The sequence below is a fragment of the Apodemus sylvaticus genome, chromosome 9 (assembly GCF_947179515.1).
Source record: "Apodemus sylvaticus chromosome 9, mApoSyl1.1, whole genome shotgun sequence".
Taxonomy (NCBI): Eukaryota; Metazoa; Chordata; class Mammalia; order Rodentia; family Muridae; genus Apodemus; species Apodemus sylvaticus.
Window position 1 is genome coordinate 46,883,152 of NC_067480.1, and position 17,850 is coordinate 46,901,001.

The 17,850-nt window shown below is 37.2% G+C and overlaps 1 protein-coding gene across 1 annotated transcript in view; it reads right to left on the reverse strand.

Moving 5' to 3' along the window:
* Map2 (microtubule associated protein 2) overlaps window positions 1–17,850 on the reverse strand; it is a 268,392-nt gene that overhangs the window by 116,393 nt on the left and 134,149 nt on the right. Inside the window, exon 3 of the mRNA XM_052193488.1 lies at window positions 8,043–8,107. The gene's annotated coding sequence lies outside the window, so the exon portion shown is untranslated. The remainder of the gene's footprint in view (window positions 1–8,042; window positions 8,108–17,850) is intronic.

The following is a 17,850-nucleotide window of genomic DNA, read 5'->3' on the forward strand; positions in this document are numbered from 1 at the left end:
GAATTTAACTTGCTATTTCACTGTAATTTTTAATCTCAAGTTTCTAGGGTAATATTTGTTCCAATCAGGCAGCTTAAGCATTTACCAAATTGGAAAACAGAAGTGCTGATCTAGAAACCTGTCATGGGATAGTTAGAAACAAAATTAGGTCTGTCAAAAAATGTCAATTATTAATAAGAAAAAGTGCCCCTGATGTTCAACAGACACACTTACGCTATCATTCTTTTCTATGTGAGCACGTCTTATTTATAGGATGGCTTGCTTTGTTTAGATATTTTAACGTTCTTGTATATTGTGTGAAAGGAGTCAATGAAATCACTGTTCCTGAATTCCTGATCCTAAACTGGAAAACCTCAATTATAACCAAGCAATGATGGTGAGAATCTATGTTTTCTTCTGCCAGTGTATCCAGGTTTCCTTATAAAGGTTGAATAGTGTGTGTGTGTGAGTGTGTGTGTGTGTGTGTGTGTGTGTGTGTATCTTGCCTGAATGAGTTTTTCATGCATTGTGTGTGCAGGACCTTAGAGAGGCCAGAGGAGGGAGCTGATCACCTGGAGCTGGAGTTACAGGTGAGTTTCTATGTGGAGCTGGGGCAAATGTGGATCATCTGCAAGAACACCAGGTGCTTTGGACTACTGAGCCATCATGTTTCCAGTTCCATAAACCAAAGATTCTAATGACTACTTAGCCATCTTCCTATAACAATCTGAAGAACTCTTCCAAGGATAATGATTCAACCAATAACATGCTCCACCATTGAGAAAATATGTTTATGGAGTATGAGTGAGGGACTCTTTCCTTAAGTCAGAAACTAATCTTAAAAGTTCCATGCAGCCTTTAGAAGACTCCCTCAAAGCTTGTATTAAGATGTGAGTAGAGTGTTTAGCACGCAGCTCAGTCTTCATGTGGGTCTGCCACCAACTGGAGAGGGGGTTATCCCTAAAGCTGTTGTTTCTCTGTGGAATCTGTTCCCCTGGCAGAGCTAGCTACCCTGTCTGGCCTCAGTGGGAGAGAATGCACCTAGCCCTGCAAAGACTTGCTGGGACAGGGTTGTGGGATACCTACAGTGGTTGGGGAGAGAGCTCTACCCTCACAGAGGAGAAGCAGACCGGTATAGAGGGAGGGACTGTGGGGCAGGCATAAGAAGGGGAGCAGTAACCTGGATGTAAAATGAATAAATAAATGATCAGAATGATGTGGGTTGAAGAAGATAGGATACAGACTCCATACCTAGAGGACGATGATGACACTGGCTAAGTTGACACTGGGCTGACCTTCTAGGCCAGTGGTTCTCAACCTTCCTGATCTTGTGACCCTTTAATACAGTTCCTTATGTTGTGGTGACCCCCCCCACCATAAAATTATTTTGTTGCTATTTCATAACTGTAATTTTGATACTGTTATGAATCATGATGTTAATTAAATATCATATGCAGGATATCTGATATGCGACCCCCGTGAAAGAGTCCTTCAATCCCTAAAGGGGTCACATCCACAGAAGCTGAGAAGCACTGCACTAGGCAGAGAAGAGATTCAAATAAATTGGAAATGTAGGTATAGAGAAATGGAGCTCAGAAACCAGCCCACTGGAGCTCAGAAACTGGCCCAGGGTGATATAGAATGACATTCCCAAAGTCAAACCACAAGAATTCATTACGTTGTAATAAGCAGAGACCAAGGGCAGGAAGAATGAAATGCCACCAGCTCATTATGGCTGGTTTAATGGATCATTCCCAAAACAATGGGCCATACGGACAAAAACTCAGGAGTGAAGGCGGGCAATTCTCCCTCGCCTCAGAGAGGCTGAGGCGGATGCAGTCTTACTGCACAAAACCAAGGGCTCCCACTGGATAGGCTTGTGGCAGTGGCGCTGATAATTTCTGTCATTGAGAGGATGGGTATTTGCCTTATAACCTCTCACAAATAAGAATGTAGTTCCAGCAATCTTGTAACCTGATTCTCATCAAAATACAGACCCTTAGACCACTTTCTGGCCTTAGCACTCAGAATCGGAACTTTACCAGGATCCCTGTGCTTCACTTCTGCCTTCCACTGTCAGAGGCAGTTCTCTTAGCATCTCCTCTTTCCCTTGTAGAACCAGTGCTCTCAAAGTAGCCATGGCAGAAATGTGTGTATTTTACTTGTTAGCCCATTGGCTATTTCTTCCTCTAGAAGGAAACTGCATAGTCCAGGAAAAGAACATGGAGTCTAGAGGGCAAAAAAATATTAATTGGCTGAGTGGATGAGTTTGCCTTCCAGGTTAGAATAAAGTCTAGATATTATTTCTAAGTCTTGACATCATTTCTTTACCGTGAGAAACTCCCTACCTTTTTCTTTTGCTCTAATGTGAAATGTCTTGCTGCCCATCCACAAATCTTCATCTCTATCCATGATTCCCACTTTGTTAGGACCTTGTCCTATAAATGTATTCTTTTTCTACTTATACATGTAGTCATCCCTCTCTATCCACAGAAATCTGTTCTTGAATATTCTCATGTTAGCAAGCACTAAAACCCATTGAGTTCTAACACTGCTTCCTTGCCTTCCTCTGATTTTATCTTGCTTTCCTCCCAGTCCTTAGCTTGTTAAGTATATTTTTATATTGTTTACTTTATAAGCTCTTGTTTCTTTCACATAATTGCAACATGGCTTAGATTCAAAACTAAATATGTACAAACATCAGGGTCTCTCTTCCTTTACTCATAAAGTGAGTATAACTGATCAACAGCAGTATTACAATGAAAGTGTCTACTGCAAAAACTAGCTGGCATTAACAGAGGATCAGATGCTGTTTCATGGGACAAACCAGAGGCACATTTTGAAACTGCCATATTATATCTGGCCAAGGATTTGACAATATACCATGTGACTTTGGTATTTGGTAACATCCATTGGAAGTTATCTGAGCTGAAAGAATGAGGCACAAATGATTCTGTTGCAGCACCATTATAATGGCTGTGGCACAGTGGAAAGATTGGTTAATAAAGGTAATCAATGTCTGTGTGTCAGAAAATTATGCAACTGAGAAAATGTAAGGTTCTTAAGATCATGATGAATGGAAAAAGGACAAAATTCAATTATGCATTCTGTAGTCCCAATTTCATACATTTAATTGCAATAAAATGAAAGAAAAGGAGATGAAATGTTTATCAAGGATTGAGAACTACCTGTAGATTGTAAGATTATGGGTGAACATCATTCCATTTCCCATATAAAATGTAGATTTATAAAGTTTTATAAGATGCAGATTGAAATTATTTTATCCCTGAATTTTTTCTGAGGAATATTAGTATTGATTTTGTTTTCTAACATATTGTCTTTTAATTATTCCTTCTCCATTGCCAATTCCTGTCTTATTCTGCATCTATAATGAGGGTGCTCCTCCTCTTCTTCTCTGTGTTTCTGCTCTCACCCCTTTCTTGGTAACATCACCCACAGCCTCCAGACCTTTCGCCCTCCATCTTGCAAGCTCTTACTCCAGAGCACTCACAGGCCAGTCTTTCATGCCCCACCCACTTATCTCCATCTTTTAACCCTCTTCCACTCACTCAGCATTCATTGGCTGTCTGCTACATGTCTCCTGTAAATGCAAGGGTCAATAAGAGGAGAACTCCTTGCTGCCAGTATCTGTCAGACACATTTCTCTAAGTCACTTCTTTATCAAATTCGAACTTTGAAGTAATCTTTGAGTCATTTGCCTGCCTTTTATTTCTCCCAACTGTCAATCAGCTAATGTATCCAAATGGAATCTGGGGCTCAGAAGAATTTCTCACTTTCATGACCTTTTCCCATAACTACAACCAGTGATCTTTGGGCTTTTTTTTTTTTCTTTCTGCATAGCGGGACCTAAAATGATGCTTTGCATAATATGCTTACTTCCACAGTCTTAAACAGAGCTGTAAGATAAAGAACCTGAAAATAGTTTGGGCATAGTTATCTTCTGTTAAAAAAAAATATTATCCAAATGAATAAGAATAAAACCATACAAAGACAAAGCAAAAAGTGAAAACGCAACATGCTCTTTAAAAACACCTTCCACTCTGTTAAGTCCATCTAAATGACATTTGTATTTTGCCGTTCCAAAGGGGGAATAGTAGTTTTATATTGCACAGCACTGTAGTAGTCACACTCTTCCGTGCTTTGTTTTCAAGAGTCCTTGATCTGACCTACGATCTAGAACTTCTGAGAGCCATCTCTGCTTCCTAAGCTTGGCAAATCCCTCCCATCCTTATTTTAATGTGTGCATTTCTTGAAGCTCCTTCAGTGCAGTAGTCCCCTTGACTGCTTCCATCCTTCCTGGATTTCACACCTAATACCTCATCCTCCACTACTCTATACAAGTTCATGTGTTGGAATGGTTCAAGGGGATTGAAGTGCTTCTCTGTCCTGCCCTACTGTGCCAGCTCACCTCAGGAAATATTCTGTTGTAGCTACTTTTTCACAAGAAGAGGGTCTTGATACATACTATAGATCTGTTAGTTCCCTCATGATTTTTAGGGGTCACTTGTTCTTTGTTTGGATATTTTTCCCAATGTTCATGATATAACTTTCTGCAGTATTTACTTCAGATACCTGAGACTTTTTTGACAACATTTAATGTAAAAATCTTTACAAAATATGATAGGCGTTGTGGTATTTCACTCTTGAATTCTCTAATGTTCACACATAGATCATGCAACGTATTATAAAATTTCATGGTGAAGATAAGAAAAATGCTTTATTAATTCATTTAAAAACCTCTGAGTTGATGTGCCAGCTTTGTTTGAAGTACTCCTAATTAATATATTATGTAAAATACATGAAAACGTGAGTATTATATATGCATATATTTAATCTATAAGAACTTGAATGATGTAATTATTTTGACATATACTTCTATTACATGTAAATGAAAATCTGAGAAGTCTATTGTTTTGCTATTTCTGTAGCCTTGTATTATACATATAAATAAAGTATTAAGAAAATAACTGTGGAAAAAAAAGAAAATAACTGTGTACAAAAAACTTCTAGAAACATTTCATCATTATGAACGTCTAAGAGGGCTTTGGGCCAGACTCGGAAAGTACACTGTTGGAGTCTCAGTTCAGTCATCTATAAAATGGAGACTACATCTGAGGATTGCAGTGAGAGTTAAATGATATATCACATGCTAAAAGCTTAAGATAATGTCAGGAAGATAGTTAATAGTAACATGTTATAGTTTTAATTAAAAAAGCAAGTGACAATAAATTGCATTCACAATTATTGTGGTTCTAAAAGTCTCTTTATGGAGTCTTTAGCTATAGAAAATTAAAATCCCTGCACCCTTACCCTTTTTTATTTTTGCTTTTCACACCAGGTTCTATTGTTCCAGACACACTGTGGCCTGGAACTGGCAATCCTCCTGCCTTAGCCACCTGAATTCTGGGATTGCAGGGGAGCCACCACCCCTGCATATAGAATCTAGTCTTTACAGTTCTCTTGCTCATATGAGATCATTTCTAGTATGGCATTTGCAGAGAAATCAAGAGATCAAGTCCTTTGGCCCTCTGCTACTGCAGAAGCTTGGCAGGAGACCCGACATGTAGCCAGCAGTGTAGCGCCTGGAACACTGTGTGGGAGGTGCCCGTAAGCAGAGCCCAGGCTACAGTTTGCCTTTTTGTCTCCTTCTGGTGAAACTGAAAAAATTTTCCTCTTTAACTAATATCCAGAAAAATAATTTTCCATATGATCTTAAGAAATTTTCACAGATAGACCATGTGCTTTGCCTTTCTACCAAAATAATTTATCTAATAATACTAACTAGGGACTGGAGATGTAGCTCAGTGTTAGAGTCAGTGACTAGGATTTGAGTTCTGGACTCAAACATCACCACTAAAATCATTAATTATTAACAGAACACATACAAATTTTACTGATTTATAAATTAATTAAATAGGTATTAACTGAAACTGTTGTAGTTTAGCCACTATTTTGTTTGTGTTACAGTATGACTGACAGAAAATTCTGTAAGAGTTAAGAATTGTTCAGGCAATATTGATTAGTCACGCCATGGTACTGAGACTGGCCTTACAATTCTAGGAGTTGAGCCTGTTTGGATTTGACTCACTAACAGGTATTTTAACAAACAGGTTCGTTCTATATAAAGTCCACCAGCATACCCCATAGATGTTTTCAGAATGGTCATAGGAAAGGAGTCAATGGAGGCCTCTTGTTGGTTATATGCAGCCTCTACAATGCCTACATAAAAACGCAGTGGAGCTGAGCCGTTCATGTTGGCAGAGTACTGCAGACTTCTTGTTGAATAGGACATTGATCATTTCACATCTTTTAATTAGCACAGATACCCCAAAGCTCAAAATAAAATATGACAAGTTTCTGAATACATGTGAAAGCTAGGAATCAGACCATGTGGTGTGTGTGTGTGTGTGTGTGTGTGTGTGTGTGTGTATTCTACAGGGATTTGGTCAGAAAAAAAAATGTAAGAAATAGACATTTTTTAATCAAATATAACAAAATATTTTTATTTACTTTAAGTAAAGCCTCAAAAAAGAATGATCTGTGGAGTTTTACAACATCCGAGAGAAATGGGGGTAGGGATGAGTCTCGCTTGAGGCTTACATACACAATTCTCCTGAAGAATTTCTGAGACAAGGAAAATGCATAATCATTTTATTTGTCTTTAAGACCAAAATGCGGCATTGCTTTGGAGAGCACACTTTATTTATTTATTTATTTATTTATTTATTTATTTATTTATTTATTTAAAATTCCTTCTCCTGTCCAGAATCACATATTGTTGAGCAGCCCATGCTCTGGAAGCCTGCGGACAGTACCGTGTCTCTTCCTCCCTGAAGCTGGGACTGCCCACAGAAGCCAGGCTCCTCAGCAATGCTTGTGCATGAATAAATTAAGTCACTTGTGATTACCCATTGCAGAGAAAATTAACCTGCCGTACATCCCCCGATTCATGGTGTACATGCACACTGTTAGGATCTTTCATTCTTATGGTGGTTGTCTCGGCCATTTTTTTTAAGTACAGTTTTTTTTTTTTTAGAAAGCTAAACCTGTACTATGAAACATTTTAAACTAACAGTCTTGAAGGAGAATTCTATAGGGATGCCTAGAAAAGGTTTAAGGGGTGGCACTGGTCTCTTCTCAGGAAGGCAGAAAATGTCTTCCATTTCCTTTCTTTTTTTTTTTTTTTTTAGGTAAATGACTACTATATAGGATTTGTGGACAAGAACATATGTTAACGTCAGAGATAATGTTAAAGAATTAAAGGGCAGGCAGTGATCATAACTGCCCTTTCACATCACTATACGCCCTAATGCTAAGATTAAAAATTATTATTTTTCATGTAAGTCATGAGACCCAGATCAATGGATTCAACTGCTTTCATTGCAAAAGAGAGGATTTCGTTATTATGCAACTAATTCTGAATAAAGCATATGATAGTAAGTTCTTTTAGTAATTAACCATCTCCAACTTTAAATATATTTCCTGCTGTATACTAAAGATATTATAAAGAAATTATAATATTTTATTCATCAAATTTAACAACACTGAGTCATCCCTGGGCTTCAGTCTCCAAAGCTCTTCCCATCTACAAAGGGTGAACCATTTTATTTAGAGTAATAGGAATAATAATAATAAAGCATGGACACATAGGAAACCTTCATCTAAAATAATTTTTAACATGTTTCTCTTACGTTCAAATAAATATTTTTTCTTTGTGATACACATATTTCAGACATTTTGTTAACTGTCACAATGACAAAAATCCAAACATTACAAATGAGGTAGGCATGCTGATATTTCTTTCTGCAGCATAGACAAAAGGCATATACATTTTGGGCATTTTCTATTCAAAATAGCCTTGGCTGATGGTGAAATCTGTATAAGAAGTCCTACATCTTCTAGACAACGATCAGATAAAAAAAAAAAAAAAACCACTCTGGGATAAAAAAAAAAATCCAGCTATGAGCGGTAAACCTAAATAAAAGCATTCAAATTCTTCTTAATTTCCCTTCATTTAAACATCCAAATAAATCATGCAGTACCTTTTAATTTCCTGACTGAGTGCTTCCCAATCAGTGCTCCCTCTGTTAGAGACAAGCTGTGGAACCTAGAGAAACAAAAGAAAACGCATATATACACATAGGTTTGTCAGATAAATATCAAAAATCACAACTCACCAATAAGTCCATTCATCCTTTATATCCAGAAAATAAATTTACGCCTTGGAGTCTGTAGCACAACAAATGCAGCACTTGGCTTTTAAGCTCAGTAACGGTATTTAAAACACAGAAATCCGAGGCCACATAAAGCAGATCCTTTGAAAAAGTGGATTAAAAAAGAAAATAAAATGTAAAAAGCCCTAAAGCATTACCGGTAGATATGCAGCAGTGCCCCTGGAATCGAGTCTGTAGGAGCTGCGGCAGAAGCCTGCTTCAAGAACACTCCCTCTGCCCTGTGTCTCTAGCTCCAGACAGACGCAGTCTGAAAGCCACCAGCTCCTGTCTGTGTGTGCCGCGCGGAAGGGAAGCTGCAAATTAGAAAAAGTCCCCGCAGTGGCAGAAAGGAAAATAAGGCAAGTAGGAGAGGGAGAGAGAGCTCACTAGGCTTAGAATTTTCGAGAATGATGACAAGCCACTCAGCTCCGCCATCATTCACTGACAAAAGGATGCTGCCTCTGGCTTAGGATTTAGCGGTTTGCCACAGGGACTTCTGGTACCAAATGCCTGACAGGCATTTTAATTGCCTCCATCCAAATGTGTCCCCAGGAGTCGGGTCTATAAGCTTATGAATGTCATCATCTGGTCTCCTTTGTGTTTTACACACACACACACACACACACACACACACACACACACACGTGGGGGCGGGGCAGGCTTATAGAGACCCGTTTTCAGGAATATAGGATTACAGACAAATCAAGCTACACAACCTAGACATGAGCAAATGATCACTAATTGGAATTTTATTATGTATATGAAGTATACTAAAAATAGTTTGAGGTTTTTGTCATTGACAGATGAATACTGTATTTTAAAGCTATCACATATTGTTATTTATGTCCCAAATAAGGTATTCATTAAAGAAATGTATAGACTAGTATATATATTTTCCTACAGAAAACTCACAGGTTTTGTAAATATGATAATTACAAGATTGGCAATGTTTCACTTCAAGGCTAGCCATGCTATCTGTGTGCAATCATTTTAGTCTGGTCCCAGACAAAAGGAGGTAGCAACCAGTTTGAGGGCTGGGACTTTGCTGCCCCCGAGGTGAAGGCCATTACAGGGAATTCAGTGTTTGGCATCCTCAGTTTCCCTTTCGTGTTAGCAACTGAAATTAACAATTGAATATCCCTGTCTTGTAGTGTGCTTTATGTAGGGGGACTTAACTGTAGAATAATTATTCACCTGTATTATCCTGGAGAAAAAAATGGTAATAAATGAATTGGTAAAGCATTGTTAGAACCCTGAACCAGTAAATGGAGTAAATTTTCTGTGAATCAAAAGGGCCAGCTGCAAAGAAGGTTGCTGAGAGGAAGTATCACCATGGTTACTGGAAACAAAAAGCAAGGGGGTGGGGGTTGGAGAGGGGGGGTGCTGGGAAGAGAGAACAGGAGTACAGTGGAGGAAGTCTGGAGACAAAAGGATACAGTTCCTTCTCCTCCTTCTAGAAAGCTCTGTCTCTGACAGATTTATGTTGTGCTTTCAATTCAATTAAGATGGATTTTCATTTCCTTCTGCCATATTTTTCCCCATTTCTGATCATGAGCTAATTTTGCTTTCATAAATATTCAAATTTTTTCTTTTCTATGGGATTGATCTGATCCATATCTGCATCTTCAGAAATCACCCAGCCTCACCCTGGACACCCTTTGTTTCACAGATGAGAAAGCTGAGGCCTGAGGCCTACTTCCAAATCACCACACAGAGGCAGCAGCCTGGCTTCCTCACTAGCCCACTGGTCAGTCCCCCTCACCAAGTGACTTTCTTTCTTTTCTTTCCTCTTATGCTGTTTGCAGGCAAAACAGAATCCAGTAAGATCCTCTGCCTTTAATTTTTTAAACCTTTGATTTGCCAAAGCAACATTCATCCCTTTTAGGACACACTGCAATAATCCTGAGAACCAGCTTTGTCTAATGTTTGTACTGTATTGTGTATAAGGCCACAGATCTTGGGTGATCATATCAACAGCATTTCTTCCTTTTGCATTCCGGTAATCAGATGCATCAACCAGCCGTGTGCAGATCTATCTTGTTCATCCAGCTTAACCCTCAGGGCTTGGGACTTCTGACATTATTGGCATTGTTGTTCTTATAAGCATAACAGTAGAATATCAAACTGAGCCAGAGTTCCCAGGTTTCTTATATATATCACAGTATAAATCTTCCCAGGGTTATCTAAAGCAATGAAGCTGGAAAACTGAGAGTCCACGTGTATTGTGCATGCACATGAACATGCCATTGTGTGTGTGTGTGTGTGTGTGTGTGTGCACGAGGTAGTAGAGGTGTCAGTCAAAATCTTTTTCACCTGAGATTCTAGAAGTGATATTCCACAGCCTATGAATCACAAAAATGACTGGTCTGGCAAGATATCCCCAATGGTGCAATAATAACATTTTTATTTTGGGAATAACCAACTGCTGTCTAATTAGACTTAAGGACTACTTAATAGGAAGGAATTCATGCCTGGTACTGTGTTTAACTCAAGCCAACTACCCGTGGCAGGAAAGTCATAGAACCTTGAGGAGAATCAACTCCTGCTATTTTTCTAAATTAATCTAATTTCTAACTGCATTCTAAATCCTTGTCCTTACACCTCTCGATTAGTATAATTCTCAGGAATTCTCAAAGGATTTTCTTGCCCCATCAGAATGCAGGATCACAGAGATCCAGGGCTGATCAAAACATAGAGAATAAATGATATGGGGTACCCAGACATAATTGGTAATCTACATCTCAACGCTATACCCAGGAACATTCCAGAAGAGGGGCTGAAAAGACTATCATTGCCAGAGGCCCTGCTGAGCTATAGTGTCATTTGCTCTCCTCCTTCTGGACAGGACAAAGAAGCTGAATGCATGAAGTCTTAAAAGTATGGATCCTAAATAATGTATGTATAATGATGGCACCAGTTGACATGCCAGTGTGGCTGGGGTAAATTACATGAGGCCCTAGATTAAGGGCTACAGACAGTTAATGATGGCTGAGAGAGGGAGAATCATTTTTTTCCAAGGATGATCGCCTGGTTGGTTGTCCAATCCCAAGTAGTTAGTTCTAAACACCTGTACATATGAATAACACTGGATACACACAGCCAATTCTCTCTCTCTCTCTCTCTCTCTCTCTCTCTCTCTCTCTCTCTCTCTCTCTCTCTCTCCCCCCCCCCTTAAACTACAATAACAATTAAAGAAGAGACGGTCATGAGTAGGAGTGGTATAAAACATGGGAAGACTAAGAGTTGGGGCAGGGAGGCTATATTGAGAATATTTAGACGATTCTTATATATGAAAAAGATTTTTAATAGGTCAATGTGAAAATTACATTAATGAATGAATTAGTTCAAAGACAGGAAAAGTCATCTTTGCGGTCCATATTGATTTCCCTATTGTTTATATTATGCATTCTATGTGAATTCCATATTATAGTTACATTGGAATAAAAATCAGTATTTTGGTTTCTACTGTATGAGTTATATTATTTAAAATATAGACATCTCTCCTACTTCCTCTGAATTCTGCAAAGTACCTAGCAAGTGGCTAAAAACTCTTAAATGACCTGAAAGAGCAGCTTTGTCTTTTGTTGGTATTAAAATATACTGTTTGAATTCTTAAATTAAAAAATTATCAGAATAGTTAATGAACTTAGTGCCAAAACATTTTGAAAATCTTTTTAAACTTGACTACAACTGAACTTGATAGTTCATGCTTATATACTCTCAATTCAGAAGGAAAAGAAAGGCAGAAAAACATGGTCAAGGCAAGACTGAATCTTATAGTGAGACCTTGTCTCAAAATGATTAAGACAATAAATAGTATACTTTTTACTTTAAAAATTGATAGAAAATATGTACTCTCACCCAGATCTCTTGATTTTGTTATTTTAGATAATAGGCAGATATGTAATCATTTTACACAGTATTATGATACCAAAGTTCATTTAATATCATCTTTTTTTTCAGCTAAGTTGGTCCACATAAACTAATAAATATTATAATTAAACACACCTGATAAAAATGACAGAAGGAAAGAAGGAGAGATGGAAGAAAAGAAGGGGAGGGCAAGAAAGACAGAAAATTTTCAAAAACCTTCACAGTATGAATTATACAGATGGAAGGTGTGGAAATATCTAATCCTAGGAGAAACTACAAAAGTATACAGAGCTAACTAGAAAAGGCTCTTGTCCTTATTGCAACACTATGCAGACCATCCAAGACACAGAAACAGCCCAAGTGTCAGATGAAAGTAGACAAAATGTGTGTGCTTCTGAACAAAAATACATGTAGATATTATTATTCCTGAAACAAAACCAACATAAGGCCTTATTATTTGTCACAAGCTTGAGCCTGAAACTGAAATGCAATGAGCCAGACACAGAAAGAAAAAGTGTGGTTATAATCTCATTTTTAAGTGGATTTCAAAATATCCAACATACAATAATGAAGGGAAATATCAGTAGCTACCACAGTGTATGAACCAGTATGAGGGTCAGAAGTCAAAGAAGACAAGTAGCAGTTACGTACTCTTTAGTATGAGAACTCATGAGTGATATAAAGGTTATAGGTATGAAACAGGGTGGAATATAAATAAGGAAGTAGTTTTTAACAAAAAATATACTGAAGGTCTGATATATTTTATATAACATGAACCTTGAGCATGCTATAAGTAGAAGAAGCCTAAGTAAGGCCACTTATTGTACTGTTTATTGAATTGACTCATGCATCTAATTCACTAGGAGCCACTTGAAGGTAGAATATTGAGTATCTCTACTGAACTCTCCTGCAATGTGAATGAGAAACAGTTTGTTTACAAAGGAGCAAAGACCCAACTGATTCTGGCGCTGCCTAGGGCCGTGGAACTTCACTGAGGTATTGTTCAGACTTGGACTGCAATGAGGATGCCAATGGTTTATTCTAAGCAAACAGTATTAAGAAGGGTATGAGATAACTTGCACATTTTTAACATGGTCTATCCCCATTGGCTTCAAAATTTTCTGTCTATCTGTTTATTTGTCTGGCTGTATGTCTGTCTATCTCTATCTATCTTATACAATGTCTGTATAAAATAAACATCCAGTTATTTTTGGATTATGTGTTATTGTGAACCTCAGAAAGGTTCACATTTCACTGAAAAACTTTGCAGATAGTTTTTAAGCTAATACTTAGTTATATTTCTTTTCTGCAACAGGGTTTTAATCTTAGTTGTCAAGGTGAAACCAACAAGATGATGTAAATTGGAGGAGAAGAAAGAAGAGAGAGACAGAGAGACAGAGACAGAGACAGAGAAAGATCTTGAATTCTTAATATAAAGGCTAAATGTAATTTAATGAAATAGCTAGATCAACAACCAAAATTCTTTTGGTTTATTATTCTCTAAGATTTATCAAGTGTATACATCATGTAACAACAAAAACATTTTGATTATTGAAAAGATCCCATGTGTCAGCCCTTTAGCTCTTGCTATATGTGGTTTATGTGCCTCACTCCTGGCTGTTTTCATAGGCCAGCACTGTCCAAGCAGATAAGTGTCCGTATGGCAGTTCTCTTCTTGTTCTTCTCACAGATTCTCACTAAAGCAAGCTATCCCACACTTGTTTCGAAACTCCTTTAAAAGACAATCTCACACGAACTACAATACTGAAAAACAACTTTTAATTCAGTTCATCAACATGTAATCTTGGATCTCTGAAAAGACTGAGTTGAAGATAAAATGATCCTCTGAGTATGAAAAGCAAATGATAAAAGAATAATTGAAATCCACATACACACACACACACACACACACACACACACACACACACAGGCAGACAGTAAATGAGAGTGCAAATGAGCACAGCCACTTTGGAGAGCTGCTGCTGCTGTCTACTAAGGCAACTCGCTTCTAGATAGATAACCAAAACGAATGAGCACATATGCCGTGCGCATGTGTCCAGCTAACCACACGTAATGCATACCTTTAGCAACATTCACTAGAACGCAAAACTAAAATCTACTCAAATCTTTGAGAATAGAGGAGATATTCAAACAGCAGATTACTATTTACACAAAAAGGAATGAAAAATGTCACAGACAGAAATCACAAATGGAAGAGGTCCACACAATGGTCCCATCCTATGCCATTCCATTTGACTGAAATTCAAAGAAAGGTCAAAAACAATAAACTAAAGTTCGAGCAGTGGGAACCACTCTGTGCAAAAGATGGCATTGACTTGGAAAAAAAAAACCTAATGTCTTCTGGATCCAGCAGCAGTGATGAGGGAGTTGGAAGAAAGAATTGACATGTTTATTATATGCATTACACCTTAATAATGACAATCATGAGCAGTATGACGTCATCGCTCCAGAAAGTCCATGGCAGACTTTACATCTGTGAGTATTGATCAAAAACACTTTGCCTGGGAAGATGTTAGCAAACATGCCCTGTAAACACTGCTGCATCACTGAGGGCCATGTGATGGTGTGTATGTTGAATAAACAAGGGAACATGTTCCCTAGCGGAAAGAGGACATTGTACCTTTCACAAATAAAGAGCAACCTAAATGTAAAAGAAAAGGGGAGCAAAATACCTATTTTATGAGCATCATCGTATCAGCAAATGAACATTTTTTCCTTATAGAAACCTTTAGTGAAGTATGTTATCACAACAAGACACAAAACTTTAAAGAGTTCTTTCCTCAGGCAGCCTCTGCCCACTGATTTTCATAGTTTATCTTTCGACATCATCTCTTTCCTCTCCAATCCAAAGCTTATACTTCCTTTGTGGTCCATTTTAAGTTCTTCCTCTCTAGTAATGGCTTTTAAAACTTCTACAGCATATAATACTACGAAGATCTTTTGCTTCTTAGAATCGCCATGGTATAAAATAAAATAAAATAAAATAAAATAAAATAAAATAAAATAAAATATATGAAAACCATTTGGTTACTGTAACAATAACTATTGGTTTTCAGTTTCTTCCCTGGTTTACCCAGATAGTTTATTCAGTTTATTCAGTGTAAAAGATGATTATAATGACTAAATATGTGTGTTGTGCTTCACTCTTTGGGTACATTGTTTTATTTGACTTTTCTTAGAGTGGTTTACTCATATTTTACTGTTATGGAAACAGATCCTGTTAAGTTTAGCAAAATGCCCAAGGCCACACAGTTGATAAAGCATAAATTCAGGACCTGGACTTTTAAGCTAATTAGTCAGTAATTCAGACTAACATTCAGAATATATCAGAAGATATTAAAAACATTAGACTTAAGAATTTTCCATTTCTACTTATAAAGCATCAGAAGAGGACAAAAGAAATTAAACATAGAATTAAGAAATTTCCACTTTATGACAGACTACATATTATACAAGTAGGTTATGCATAAAAGGGAAGACTGCAAAAAATTAGAAGACTGCAAATATGTATTTTTACTTTCAGAATGCCAGATACTATTACCTTATATTTACAAATAATGTATGTTGAATGCAATCATCCCTACAGTTGAAGACCACATAACCTTATTTTCAGCTTTTGTTTTCTTTTTACATTTATTTTGTTTGTTTAATCCCTCTCTCTCTCTCTCTCTCTCTCTCTCTGTGTGTGTGTGTGTGTGTGTGTGTGTGTATGCACATGCATAAAAGAAGACAAAGGAGGTCAGAGGGTAACTTGTGGGAGTCATTTCTCCCATTTTACAGTCTACTACGTAGGCTCTAGCCACTGAACTCAGGTTTTCAGACTTAGTGGCAAGTAAGTCTACACATTGAGTCATCTTGACACCATTTAAGAAATTTTACTTTTGCCCTCTCTTTTAAAATGTTGTAGTGGGGTCTTCTTATATATCCCGGGCAAGTCTTGAACTTGCAAAGCTCCTGCCTCCGCTGATTGAGTGCTCTGGTTACATACAACAGCATGTCTACTTTCTGCCCTGCTTTTTAACTTTGCTTTGCATTTATTTGATGCAGAATTCATTCTCATTCCATAGTTTTGTTTCTAGAGTTTCTTCTATGATCTGTTTCTTCTATGAACCCTCCCATTCTGACTCTGGAGTGACTTGTTCTTTCTTGGTGTCAATCACACTACGTCAGGGGGAGGGATTACACATGATCCAACCATGAGCTTTGGAAGTTCAGTCTTAGGTGCTTTGTTCATCTGGTTGTTCAATGACTAGAGAGTACACGTCTAAACCCGTGATCAGTGCACTCTGCATTTTAAACATAAACACCAAAGATTTAGCACTGTTTTTGGACCCTCAAACCTGTGTCTGAGCTCTACTGTTCCACCTGAGTACACCAACCTACTTTATATCCAGGAATGACTCATTTGACCTTTAAAGTGACATCTTTCTAGTACTTAGTAGTTTTCCTGATAAGCATACCTTTTATGGCCTGGGACATTTCATGGATGTCCTGAGAGTAAATTTGAATTTGAACTGAATTTGGCAATTTGAAGCTCTTGATTTGCATGATTTGGTAGAGTATTCTGGATCAAGAGAAAAAGAAACCATTTTCACAGGTCACATGCTTATGGTCTATGCTTGATATATATTGAAATAAAAGTCATTCTGTTTTCAAAAGTTTTGCTGTCTGGTAATTTGTGGCTTACTTGTTTTTAAACATCTTGCTCAAAATTATCCATACCTAATAAGTATAGACGACAGCAATAAAATTAATATCTGAATACAGTTGCTGTTCTCATTGTAGTGTATCTTTAAATACCATCCAACACCATGGCACTGAACCAAAAAGTACAGAACCAGAAAGCATTCTATCAATGTTACTTCACAAAATACATGTCCTGTATAAGTTAAAAGCATTTTTTTTTTTATCTAAATTTGGGGTAAAAGACTGCTTTCATGGAAATACTTCCAGTCTCTTGCTAATATTTCCTCAGCTATGTCCTTCTTCACAAGGCTTCACCTGAACACCTTGTTACAATATATAATTTCTGCTCCCATTGTCTTTATCCTTCTTTGAATAATACCTACCAAATTCTCCTATAACATACTATTTACTTGCTGTTTATTATTTACTGTCTGCCTCTCTCTACTTGTAAACTTCATGAAGACAGAAGCCTGTCTACTTTATCCACTAATATATCTCAAGCATATAGGACTAAATGTGACTCACAAATAATACACAATAAATATTAATTGCATAAATACTATTTAAGTGCCATTAATGGGGTTGAATATACAATATTAAAATCCAGAAAAGATACGAGTTTCCTCTCCGAAAGGAAAAAAAAAAAAAAAAAAACCTTCACTCTGAGCTCAGTTTCGGAAGTAATGAACCAAACACATGTGCACATGTGGTGTGTTTCTTTCATTTTGTCTTAAATAACTTTAAAATACATGTATCAGGATTTCATCCCTGGGACAATGATGGTCACTTGATACACTTGTTAAGCTTTAGGGTTTTTTTATTTGTTTGTCCCTTGTGTTTTTACTTACACTGATTGGTTTTGCTACTTTTTCATATCTTCTTGTGAACCTTTAGTTACAACTTCTAAATCTACCTCCATTGTTCAATAACTTAAAAAATAGGGTAGCCTGTTTTTTTATCCCTAAACTTATAACCACACCAGAGGAAAATCATCTTTGTGTGAGAAATGGACAAACCATCATGAAAAATTAATGTAGAAAAAATTTTTAACTCGCTA